This window comes from Triticum urartu, chromosome 7 (genome assembly GCF_003073215.2).
Source record: "Triticum urartu cultivar G1812 chromosome 7, Tu2.1, whole genome shotgun sequence".
Classification (NCBI taxonomy): Eukaryota; Viridiplantae; Streptophyta; class Magnoliopsida; order Poales; family Poaceae; genus Triticum; species Triticum urartu.
In genome coordinates this window covers 371,310,605-371,321,017 of record NC_053028.1, presented here as the reverse complement: position 1 = coordinate 371,321,017, position 10,413 = coordinate 371,310,605, and positions in this window count along the sequence as shown.

Sequence of the window (10,413 nt, the reverse complement as noted above, 5' to 3'; positions counted from 1 at the left end):
TCTGGGCCTTAGCCGACGATGACGAGGAAGATGGAGAAGAGGGCGTGGATGAGACGTCGCCACCTCCGCCATCGCCGACGCCGTTCGACTTCTTGTGTGAGTTTTTGAATGAAGGTTACGATGAAGATGAAGTGGCAACTACGATCGACAAAGTTCTGCTGCCCCCCCCCCCCGATGATCCGGCTAGGGTTGGGCTAGATGCGGGAGAGAAGACGGAAATGCTTCGACGCGTGGTTCATCGGAGGACGTCGGTGGCGACGGTCCGGCCATGGAAGGGCCCCATTCCTAAGGTACGGCTCCCTAACCTCACGCTTTTTGATCTGATCCGGCCGGAGTCGTGGATTACCGTCAAGAGTAGAAGGAAGCCATGCCGGGCAGGGCCTAGATCGGCACCGGAGGTGGCCGCGGCGGCGAAGCCAGCGGCCATGGCGATCTCGATCCAGGCGGCTCGCCAGGAGCATTTGAAAACGCTCCTGGGCCGAAGTGGGTTGTGTGTGGGGGATGGGCTGCAATGTTTTGGTGGGCGGGGAACTGCTGGGTATGAGGCCCAGTCAGGTCCAGTCCAGAACGGTTTTGTGGGTGACGTAGCATGCATAGATCGATCGACGTCCCCAGCCTCTCCCTCGAACACTAGGGTTTTTCGTCACCGGAGTCCACATCGCCGTTCTGCTGGGGGAGGACGTGCTCGGCGAATTCTTCCACTTGGGGCCATGGCGGGCCGCGGTGATGCGCTGCCGCCCGGGAAGAAGCCCGCAGTGCCTTCCGGGTCAGGATACGTCGGGGCTGCGCCGCCGCCGGGCGCTGGCGGTGGCCTCGGCGCGTTGCCGCCGTCGGTCCCTGGGTCTGGCCGCGGAGGGGTGACTCCGGTGGCTTCGGTCGCGGGTCGGGGCACGGCGACGGCCGGTGCGGCTGCGGGCCGTGGTGGCGCGTTCCCCGGTGCCCGCCCGCCGGCGACTGGCTCGGTTGCGAGTCCTGCGGTCGGGCATGGTGGGCTGCTTCCTGGGCCCCGTCCACCGGCGCCTAGCTTGGCCGGGAATGCCGTTGTAGGTGGCTTGCTTGGGCATGCCGCTACAGGCCATGGCGGTGCCGCGCCGAGGCCGCCTGCGCCGGGGAACACAGGGCTGATGATCGGGCAACTGCCACGGCCGGCCCCGCCAGCTCATCTCGTCGCCAAGCCGTCGCAGAGTAGGGCTGGGACGGTGCATTCACAGGCACCGCCTCCACCTCAGAACTCCGGTGTTGGCGGTTCTTCTGCCGCACCCCGGGGTCAGTGGGGAGATGATGGTTTCAACACATATGGGGTTGGTCAGCACTGTGGATCCTCGTCGATGGGTGGTGGTCGAGGATATGCTTGGCAGAGCGATGGCTCAGCGAAGCGACCGTTTATGGGACCCCCGGGAGGTTTTGTTGAGGGGAAGACTGGCCCGGACTATCGACAGTGGTGTGGTTTCTGCGGTCATCGTGGTGGTCGCGGTGGTCGAGGTGGGCGGTACCGCCCACGACAGCCGCCTTCGCCCGTTGTCGAGCACACGACCGTTGATGGGTCTGTTGCGGAGCCGGTCTTGTCTGGTCAGGCTATGGAGGTGGTGTCGGCACTAGCTAACGCTGAGATTCCCAAGAATGAGTCCGTGTTGACAGCGTCAGTGGAGGCGACAGACAGGGATGAGTCAGAAAGGGCGTCCAAGTGGGCGCGTAAGAAAGAGAAAATGTTGTGGTACCGCTATGGTGGGAAGGGTCATTTTATTGCTGAGTGTGTGGCTGAACTTTGTGGTACTGTGGCAAACCAGCTCATGATACGGGGGATTGTCCGTTTTTGCGAGATCAGGCACCGTCTCTCATGATGTATGGAGTGTACTGTGCTGAACTCACATTGTTTGAGTCTCCTACTGAGAGGGAGGTTCCGGACGAGACCCTGAGTTTGACCACTGGGATAGTAAAAATTACCAGAGGAGAGGTTTCTGAGACACGGGTTGTGTAGAGGCTGAAGGAGTTACCTCCAGGGGACTTCCAGTGGGAGCTTGTTAGGCTCGAGGAAAAACTGTTTAGGGTCGAGTTTCCTTCGGTTGAGGACTACAGAGACTTCTGAGTTTTGGGATGTGCAAAGTGCCGGGTACTGATTGTGTCCTTGAGTTTCATGAGTGGAAGAGGGTTGAGCCTCAGGGTAAGCCTCTAACTCAGGTTTGGTTGCATTTTTTTGGGCTCCCTCGAAGCCGATGCAAGATGCCAGGGTTGTGGCTAGCTTGGGTATTATGGTGGGGCGTCCGGAGCGAGTGGATATGGACTTTACCAGAGCTCACGGGATAGCACGACTGCTGGTCAGTGTTCTGGATATTGAGTACGTGCCTGAGGTGATCAAGTGGGCATATCGAGGCCAGATCTATAACCTCGTGATTGAGTTTGAGGACGAGAGTCTGTTCGCAGAGGCGGTTAACGGAACTGATATTAATATGCATGAGGGAGATGACAGTTCGAGGCTTAAGGAGGCGCTGGTTCATGGTACTGGATGTGAGTCGTCCACTGCACCGGGAACCATTTCTCAGACGTCAGGGGATGGGACGGTACCACCCTCCTCAGTGCCTACGACTACTCTGAGTTTTGGGTCCTTCAAGCCGGTTTCTGTGCCTCCGAGGCTTTGGAGTGAGCGGGTGGAGTCTGTTGAGGAGTTTGAGCACACGTTACCTGTTTTGGATTTTGAGGATGTTGTGAGTCCACTACTTGGGGTTTCGCCGATCCCGATCAAGAGGGAGGAGGAGGAGGTTCTCTCCCACCTGCTCGTTGATTCCCCTCAGGTCGAGGGCCCGGCGATGGAGGTATTTCTCCCGGAGGGGGTCCGGGGATGGTGATCTCGGTTCCCTCTCCTTCTATCGCGATGCCGGAGCTGCAAGAGGCGGTTCCGTCTTCTGAAGGGGGCTCGGGGCAGGCGGCCTCGGCGCCCTCTTCTTCTCTCGCGGTGGACGTGGTCTCGGTGGTCGAGGTTGTTTCTGCGGGAGGGGATCCGGGGCAGGTGGCCTCGGCACCTTCTTCTCCTTCCGCAGGGCCGGTGATGCTGGCGGCGGCTCCGCTGTCCAGAGGGGGCTCGGGGCAGGTGTCTTCGGGGCCCTCTTCTCTTGCGGCGCCTAGGGGGGCCGGCCCTCATGGGGCGCCGGTGATCCCTGCTGGCTGAAGGGCTGGGGTGGACGAGGAGATCAGGTAGGTGGCCCGGGTTCCACCTTCCCCCGGCATGGTGGAGTCTCTTGGTGGGGGCGCGACCAACGTCGCCAGTGCCGCTCAGCGCCCCTTCACTTTCCGGCGGTCCAGCTGGTTCGTCGATGGAGGTTGACCGGCTGCGTGTTCGGGGTGGGGCAGGAGGCCCCACAACGAGCAGGGTTACTCGGGATGAGGTGATTGCGTTCGGTGGTATTCCGGATCCGGTCTCTGTGGGGCGACGGGTGAGTAGCCGTCTCCAGGATCATCCGGAGGTGGATGACATACAGCAGCGGTGCGCCATGAGGGCGGCCACGCTTTGTGGCGTTGAGGTCACTACTGGTATGTCCGTTAATACCTCTAATTTTATTTTGCATTTTTCTAATGATGAGATTATTAGTAATGCAAACCAGCTAGGAATTTCACTAGGTAGTAATGATAGTGAAATCTCAACCTCGGTTAATGATATGCTGGATTTAGAGGCAGAGCGGGCGTTAGAGATGATTCGCAACTTAGCTGTGGTTAAACCCATGAATGATTTCGATATTGATGCTTTGGGGGTCCGGGTATTCGACAATTTTTGTGCGGATCTTGCTCCTCATCTTCCTGGGCCTGAGGAGGAGGAGGAGGAGGGTGTGGAGAATGTTGAAGTTCGAACTTCTGAGCCTGGTTGTGAGGACCGGCTAGAGAGTAAGAACATGTCTAAACGCAAATGGAAGTGGAAGATCTACCTGGATTCCGCAGTGCGTAGGAGTGCTCGGATCCGAACGGCTAAAAAGTTCCATGACGAGAGATGAAAGGAATCTTTTGGAATAGCAGAGGTCTAAAAGACTTGGCTAAAAGAAGGTTTCTTGCAGAGGCATCTATTGAGCATAGGTTGGACTTTATCGCATTGTCGGAAACTGGTAGAGACAACTTTTCTCCACAATTTCTAAATACTCTTTTGGGCAGTATTGATTTTGACTGGCATTGTCTGCCACCGCGAGGAAGATCGGGAGGGATCTTACTCGGGGTTAGATGTGATCTGCTAGAAGTCCGAAGTGTGGTCATGGGAGATTTTGCTGTTAAGTTTAGGGTGCGGTCGAAGGCTGATGGGTTTAACTGGGCTTTGGTGGCGGTATATGGTGCCGCACAGCCCAAACTAAAGCCGGATTTCTTGGCAGACCTGGTGAGGATTTGCGGTTCTGAGCAACTTCCTATCCTGATGGGGGTGACTTCAACATTATTAGAAGGCATGATGAGAAGAATAATGATAATTTTGACGGAAGATGGTCGTTCATGTTTAATACTATCATTGAAAGCTTGGATCTAAGAGAGATAGAGCTTTCGGGCAGAAAGTTTACCTAGGCTAACGTGATGCCAAATCCGACGTTTGAAAAGTTGGATCAAGTCCTGGCTAGTGTCGAATGGGAACAGAAATTCCCCTTTGTAACAGTTCAGGCACTATCTCGTGGTATTTCTGACCACACGTCGTTATTTCTTGACTTCGGCGAGGCCACCCACTTGGGAAATAAAAATTCATTCTCTTTCGAGCTTGCTTGGTTTGAGAGAGAAGGCTTCTTTGATCTCATAGCCAGAGAGTGGGTTAAGGATGCAGGAGGTAGGTCCGCGCTTGAGCGTTGGCAGAATAAATAGGCACCTAAGAAGTTTCCTACGTGGGTGGGCTAAGCATCTGAGTGGGATTTATACGGTAGAAAAGGAACAACTCCTTACACTTATTCAGTCCCTAGATGTTAAAGAAGAAACCACGGTTCTGCCAGCCTCAGAGCTTCATGCCAATCTCGACGCCGAGATGAGACTGAAAGAGCTTCTTCGTGAGGAAGAATTAAAGTGGGCGCTGCGGGCCAAGGTCCAACGAGTAGTCCAGGGGGACGCGAACACTCAAATCTTCCACATGATCGCTAATGGAAAGCATAGAAAGAAGAGGATCTTTCAGCTTGAACAAGATGAAGGAACGATTCTTGGTCAGGAGAACCTAAAATTATACATTACTGAGTATTACAAGCAGTTGTTTGGGCCTCCAGAGGATAACTGTGTGTCGCTGGATGAGTCTAGAATTGAGGATGTGCCTCAACTTACTGTTGTTGAGAATGATATTTTAGCTGCTCCTTTTTCTGAGAAAGAGGTGTTTGAGGCTATTTCGCAGATGAAAAATAATAAGGCACCCGGCCCGGGTGGATTCCCGGCTGAGTTTTATAAGAAATGCTGGCATATTATTAAAGGAGATTTGTTGCCGTTGTTCCATGATTTATTGTCTGGCCAGCTTCAGCTTTTTCAACTGAATTTTGAAACGATAACTTTGCTTCCGAAGAAGACAGAGGCAGTGAGAATCGAGCAATTCAGGATCATCTGTCTTCTTAATGTTAGTTTCAAAAAAATTACCAAGGTCGGGACGAATAGGTTCACACAGATTGCGCATGATGTGGTGCAGCCTACTCAAACTGCTTTCATGCCGGACAGGAACATCCTCGAAGGGGTTGTGGTCCTTCATGAAACGCTCCATGAGATTCACATGAAAAAACTTGATGGAGTTGTTTTCAAGGTGGATTTCGAGAAAGCGTACGATAAAGTCAAATGGCCTTTCCTTCAACAAGCCTTATGCATGATGGGTTTTGATGAAGCTTGGCGACGCCAAGTAGAATCTTTCACGCAAAAAGGGAGTGTTGGAATTAAAGTGAATGACGACATAGGTCATTATTTCCAGACACATAAGGGCCTGATGAAGGGAATATGCCCTAGAGACAATAATAAAGTTATTATTTTATTTCCTTATATCATGATAAATGTTTATTATTCATGCTAGAATTGTATTATCCGGAAACATAATACTTGTGCGAATACATAGACAAACTAAACGTCACTAGTGTGCCTCTACTTGACTAGCTCGTTAATCAAAGATGGTTATGTTTCCTAACCATAGACATGTGTTGTCATTTGATTAACGGGATCACATCATTAGGAGAATGATGTGATTGACATGACCCATTCCATTAGCTTAGCACCCGATCGTTTAGTATGTTGCTATTGCTTTCTTCATGACTTATACATGTTCCTATGACTATGAGATTATGCAACTCCCGTTTGCCGGAGGAACACTTTGTGTGCTACCAAACGTCACATCGTAACTGGGTGATTATAAAGGAGCTCTACAGGTGTCTCCAAAGGTACATGTTGGGTTGGCGTATTTCGAGATTAGGATTTGTCACTCCGATTGCCGGAGAGGTATCTATGGGCCCTCTCGGTAATGCACATCACATAAGCCTTGCAAGCATTTCAACTAATGAGTTAGTTGCGAGATGATGTATTATGAAACGAGTAAAGAGACTTGCCGGTAACGAGATTGAACTAGGTATTGAGATACTGACGATCGAATCTCGGGCAAGTAACATACTGATGACAAAGGGAACAAAGTATGTTGTTATGCAGTCTGACCGATAAAAGATCTTCGTAGAATATGTGGGAGCCAATATGAGCATCCAGGTTCCGCTATTGGTTATTGACAGGAGACATGTCTCGGTCATGTCTACATTGTTCTCGAACCCGTAGGGTCCGCACGCTTAACGATATGATGACAGTTTCATTATGAGTTTATATATTTTGATGTACCGAAGTTTGTTCAGAGTCCCGGATGTGATCACGGACATGACGAGGAATCTCGAAATGGTCAAGACATAAAGATTGATATATTGGAAGCCTATGTTTGGACATCGGAAGTGTTCCGGGTGAAATCGGCATTTTACCGGAGTATCGGGAGGTTACCGGAACCCCCCCGGTAACCTAATGGGCCTTAATGGGCCTAGTGGAGGAAGAGGAGAGGAGGCCTAGGGGCTGCCGCACGCCCCCCCCCCCCCCAAGTCCGAATTGGACAAGGAGGGGGGGCGGCGCCCCCCCCCTTTCCTTTCTTCCCTCTCCTCCTTCCCCCCAAATCCTAATCCAACTAGGGAAAGGGGGGGAGTCCTACTCCCAGTTGGAGTAGGACTCCTCCGGCGCGCCTCCTCCTAGGGCCGGCCGCACCCCCCTTTTGCTCCTTTATATACGGGGGCAGGGGGCACCTCTAGACACACAAGTTGATCCTCGTGATCGTTTTCTTAGCCGTGTGCGGTGCCCCCTTCACCATACTCCTCGATAATATTGTAGCGGTGCTTAGGCAAAGCCCTGCGACGGTAGAACATCAAGATCGTCACCACGCCATCGTGCTGACGGAACTCTTCCCCGACACTTTGCTGGATCGGAGTCCGGGGATCGTCGTCGAGCTGAACGTGTGCTAAAACTCAGAGGTGTCGTAGTTTCGGTGCTTGATCAGTCGGGCCGTGAAGACGTACGACTACATCAACCGCGTTGTCATAAAGCTTCCGCTGTCGGTTTACGAGGGTACGTAGACAACACTCTCCTCTCTTGTTGCTATGCATCACCATGATCTTGCGTGTGCGTAGGAATTTTTTTGAAATTACTACGTTCCCCAACAGTGGCATCCGAGCCTGGTTTTATGCGTTGATGTTATTTGCACGAGTAGAACACAAGTGAGTTGTGGGCGATATAAGTCATACTGCTTACTAGCATGTCATACTTCGGTTCGGCGGTATTGTTGGATGAAGCGGCCCGGACCGACATTACACGTAAGCTTACGCGAGACTGGTTCTACCGACGTGCTTTGCACACAGGTGGCTGGCGGGTGTCAGTTTCTCCAACTTTAGTTGAACCAAGTGTGGCTACGCCCGATCCTTGCGAAGGTTAAAACAGCACCAACTTGAAAAACTATCGTTGTGGTTTTGATGTGTAGGTAAGATTGTTTAACGCCCTCGATGCGGCTATAGCTCCCACGTGTCGAGGCAGGACTTAGAGGCATAACCGCATTGAAAGCAATGTCGCAAGTTAGGCAATCATCACAACATCCCATGTAATATAGATAATAAAAGGGGAAGGTACATAGTTGGCTTACACTCGCAACGTCAATCAAAGTACATAAATAGCATTACAACATTCAAACACTCATGGCCCGACTACGGCGCCAAAATAAAAGATAACCCAACATGCGACACGGTCCCGATCACCCCAACTGGGCACCACTACTGATCATCAGGGAAAGACATGTAGTATCGGCGTGAGTCCTCGTTGACCTCCCACTTGAGCTCAAGCGCGTCATCTGGAGCGGAATCATCAGGCCCTGCATCTAGTTTGGAAGTAATCTGTGAGCCACAGGGACTCAGGAATCTCGCATCCTCGCGATCAAGACTATTTGAGCTTAAAAGGTAAGGCAAGGAAAATATGTGGAGCTGCGGCAAGCGACTAGCATATATGGTGGCTAACCTGTTCGCAAAAGAGAGCGAGAAGAGGAGGCAAAGCGCGAACGAGTAACTAGAGGACATCCTGCGGCAAGCATTACTCCAACACCGTGTTCACTTCCCGGACTCCACCGAGAAGAGACCAACACGGCAACTCACACTGTTGATTCATTTTAATTAAGTTAAGGTTCAAGTTATCTACAACCGGACATTAACAAATTCCCATCTGCCCATAACCGCGGGCACGGCTTTAGAAAGTTCAAATCCCTGCAGGGGAGTCCCAACTTAGCCCATGACAAGCTCTCACGGTCAACGAAGGAATAGACCTCCTCCCGAGACATTCCGATGAGACTCGGTATCTCGGTTCTACACTTCAACAAGTTAAAACAAATCCAGCAACACCGCCCGAATGTGCCGACAAATCCCGATAGGAGCTGCACATATCTCGTTCTCAGGGCACACTCAGATGAGACTAACTACGAGTAAAACCAACCCTCAAGTTGCCCCGAGGTGGCCCCGCAGGCAGCTCAGTCAGACCAACACTCAGAGGAGCACTGGCCCCGGGGGGGGTTTAAATAAGATGACCCTCGGGCTCCGGAAACCCAACGGAAAAAGAGGCTAGGTGGCAAATGGTAAAACCAAGGTTGGGCATTGCTGGAAAAGCTTTAATCAAGGCGAACTATCAAGGGGTTCCCATTATCACCCAACCGCGTAAGGAACGCAAAATCCGGGAACATAACACTGATATGACGGAAACTAGGGCGGCAAGAGTGGAACAAAACACTAGGCGAGAGGCCGAGCCTTCCACCCTTTACCAAGTATATAGATGCATTAAGATAACAAGGCAATATAATGGTATCCCAACAAGTAAATAATGTTCCAACAAGGAACGGTCTCCAATCTCCCCCTGCAACTAGCAACGCTATAAGAGGGGCTGAGCAAAGCGGTAACATAGCCAATCAATGGTTTGCTAGGACATGGTGGGTTAGAGGTTTGACACGGCAATTTGGGAGGCATGATAAGCAAGTGGTAGGCATCGTAGCATAGGCATAGCAAAAGAGCGAGCATCTAGCAAAGCAAAGATAATAGTGATTTCGAGGGTATGATCATCTTGCCTGCCAAGTTGTCAGAGTTGACTGGATCCTCGAAAGCAAACTCAACGGGCTCCTCGTTAGCGAACTCGTCTCCCGGATCTACCCAAACAAGACAAACAAGCAACAAGGACACAATCAACCACGTGCAAGGCTCAAACAACATGATGCAAACATGGTATGCTATGCGGGATGCAATATGGGATGCATATGTAAGATTTGACAAGGAATGCATGAACCTGGCCTCAACTTGGAAATCCAAGTGTGCCACTGGAAAGATGAGATGAAATCGCTTGAAAACGATATAAAGATCACCGGAATCGGAGTTACGGTTTGGAAATGGCAAGCAATTCAAATATGACCACGTTCTGCGATTTACAGCAAGAAGTCATCTAAATGCAACAAGATGAACATGCTACAGCACTCAAACATGGCATCAAAATACATGGCAGGGATCCATTCATGATGCTTAACAAAAGACTAGCACTGAGCTACGTCCAATTCATCCATTAACAGGTTCAAACAAGCATGGAAAAAATGCATTTGGTAAACAGATTTCAGACTTAGTGAAATTAACACTTGTCTGGAATTTCAGATCAGATAGCACTCTTTGGAGCATGAAAGCTGAAAGGATCGATATGGTTGACTAGAGAAGGGGGGGTGAATAGGCAACTACCAATTTTTAGCTTTTCTTTACCAAATTAACCTTCGCATCAAAGTAGGTTGTCTAGATGTGCAACTAGGTGAACAACCTATATGATGCAACAACAACAAGCACACAAGCAAGCAAGGGAACAAACACTAAAGATCTTGCGCAAGTAAAGGTAAGAGATAACCAAGAGTGGATCCGGTGAAGA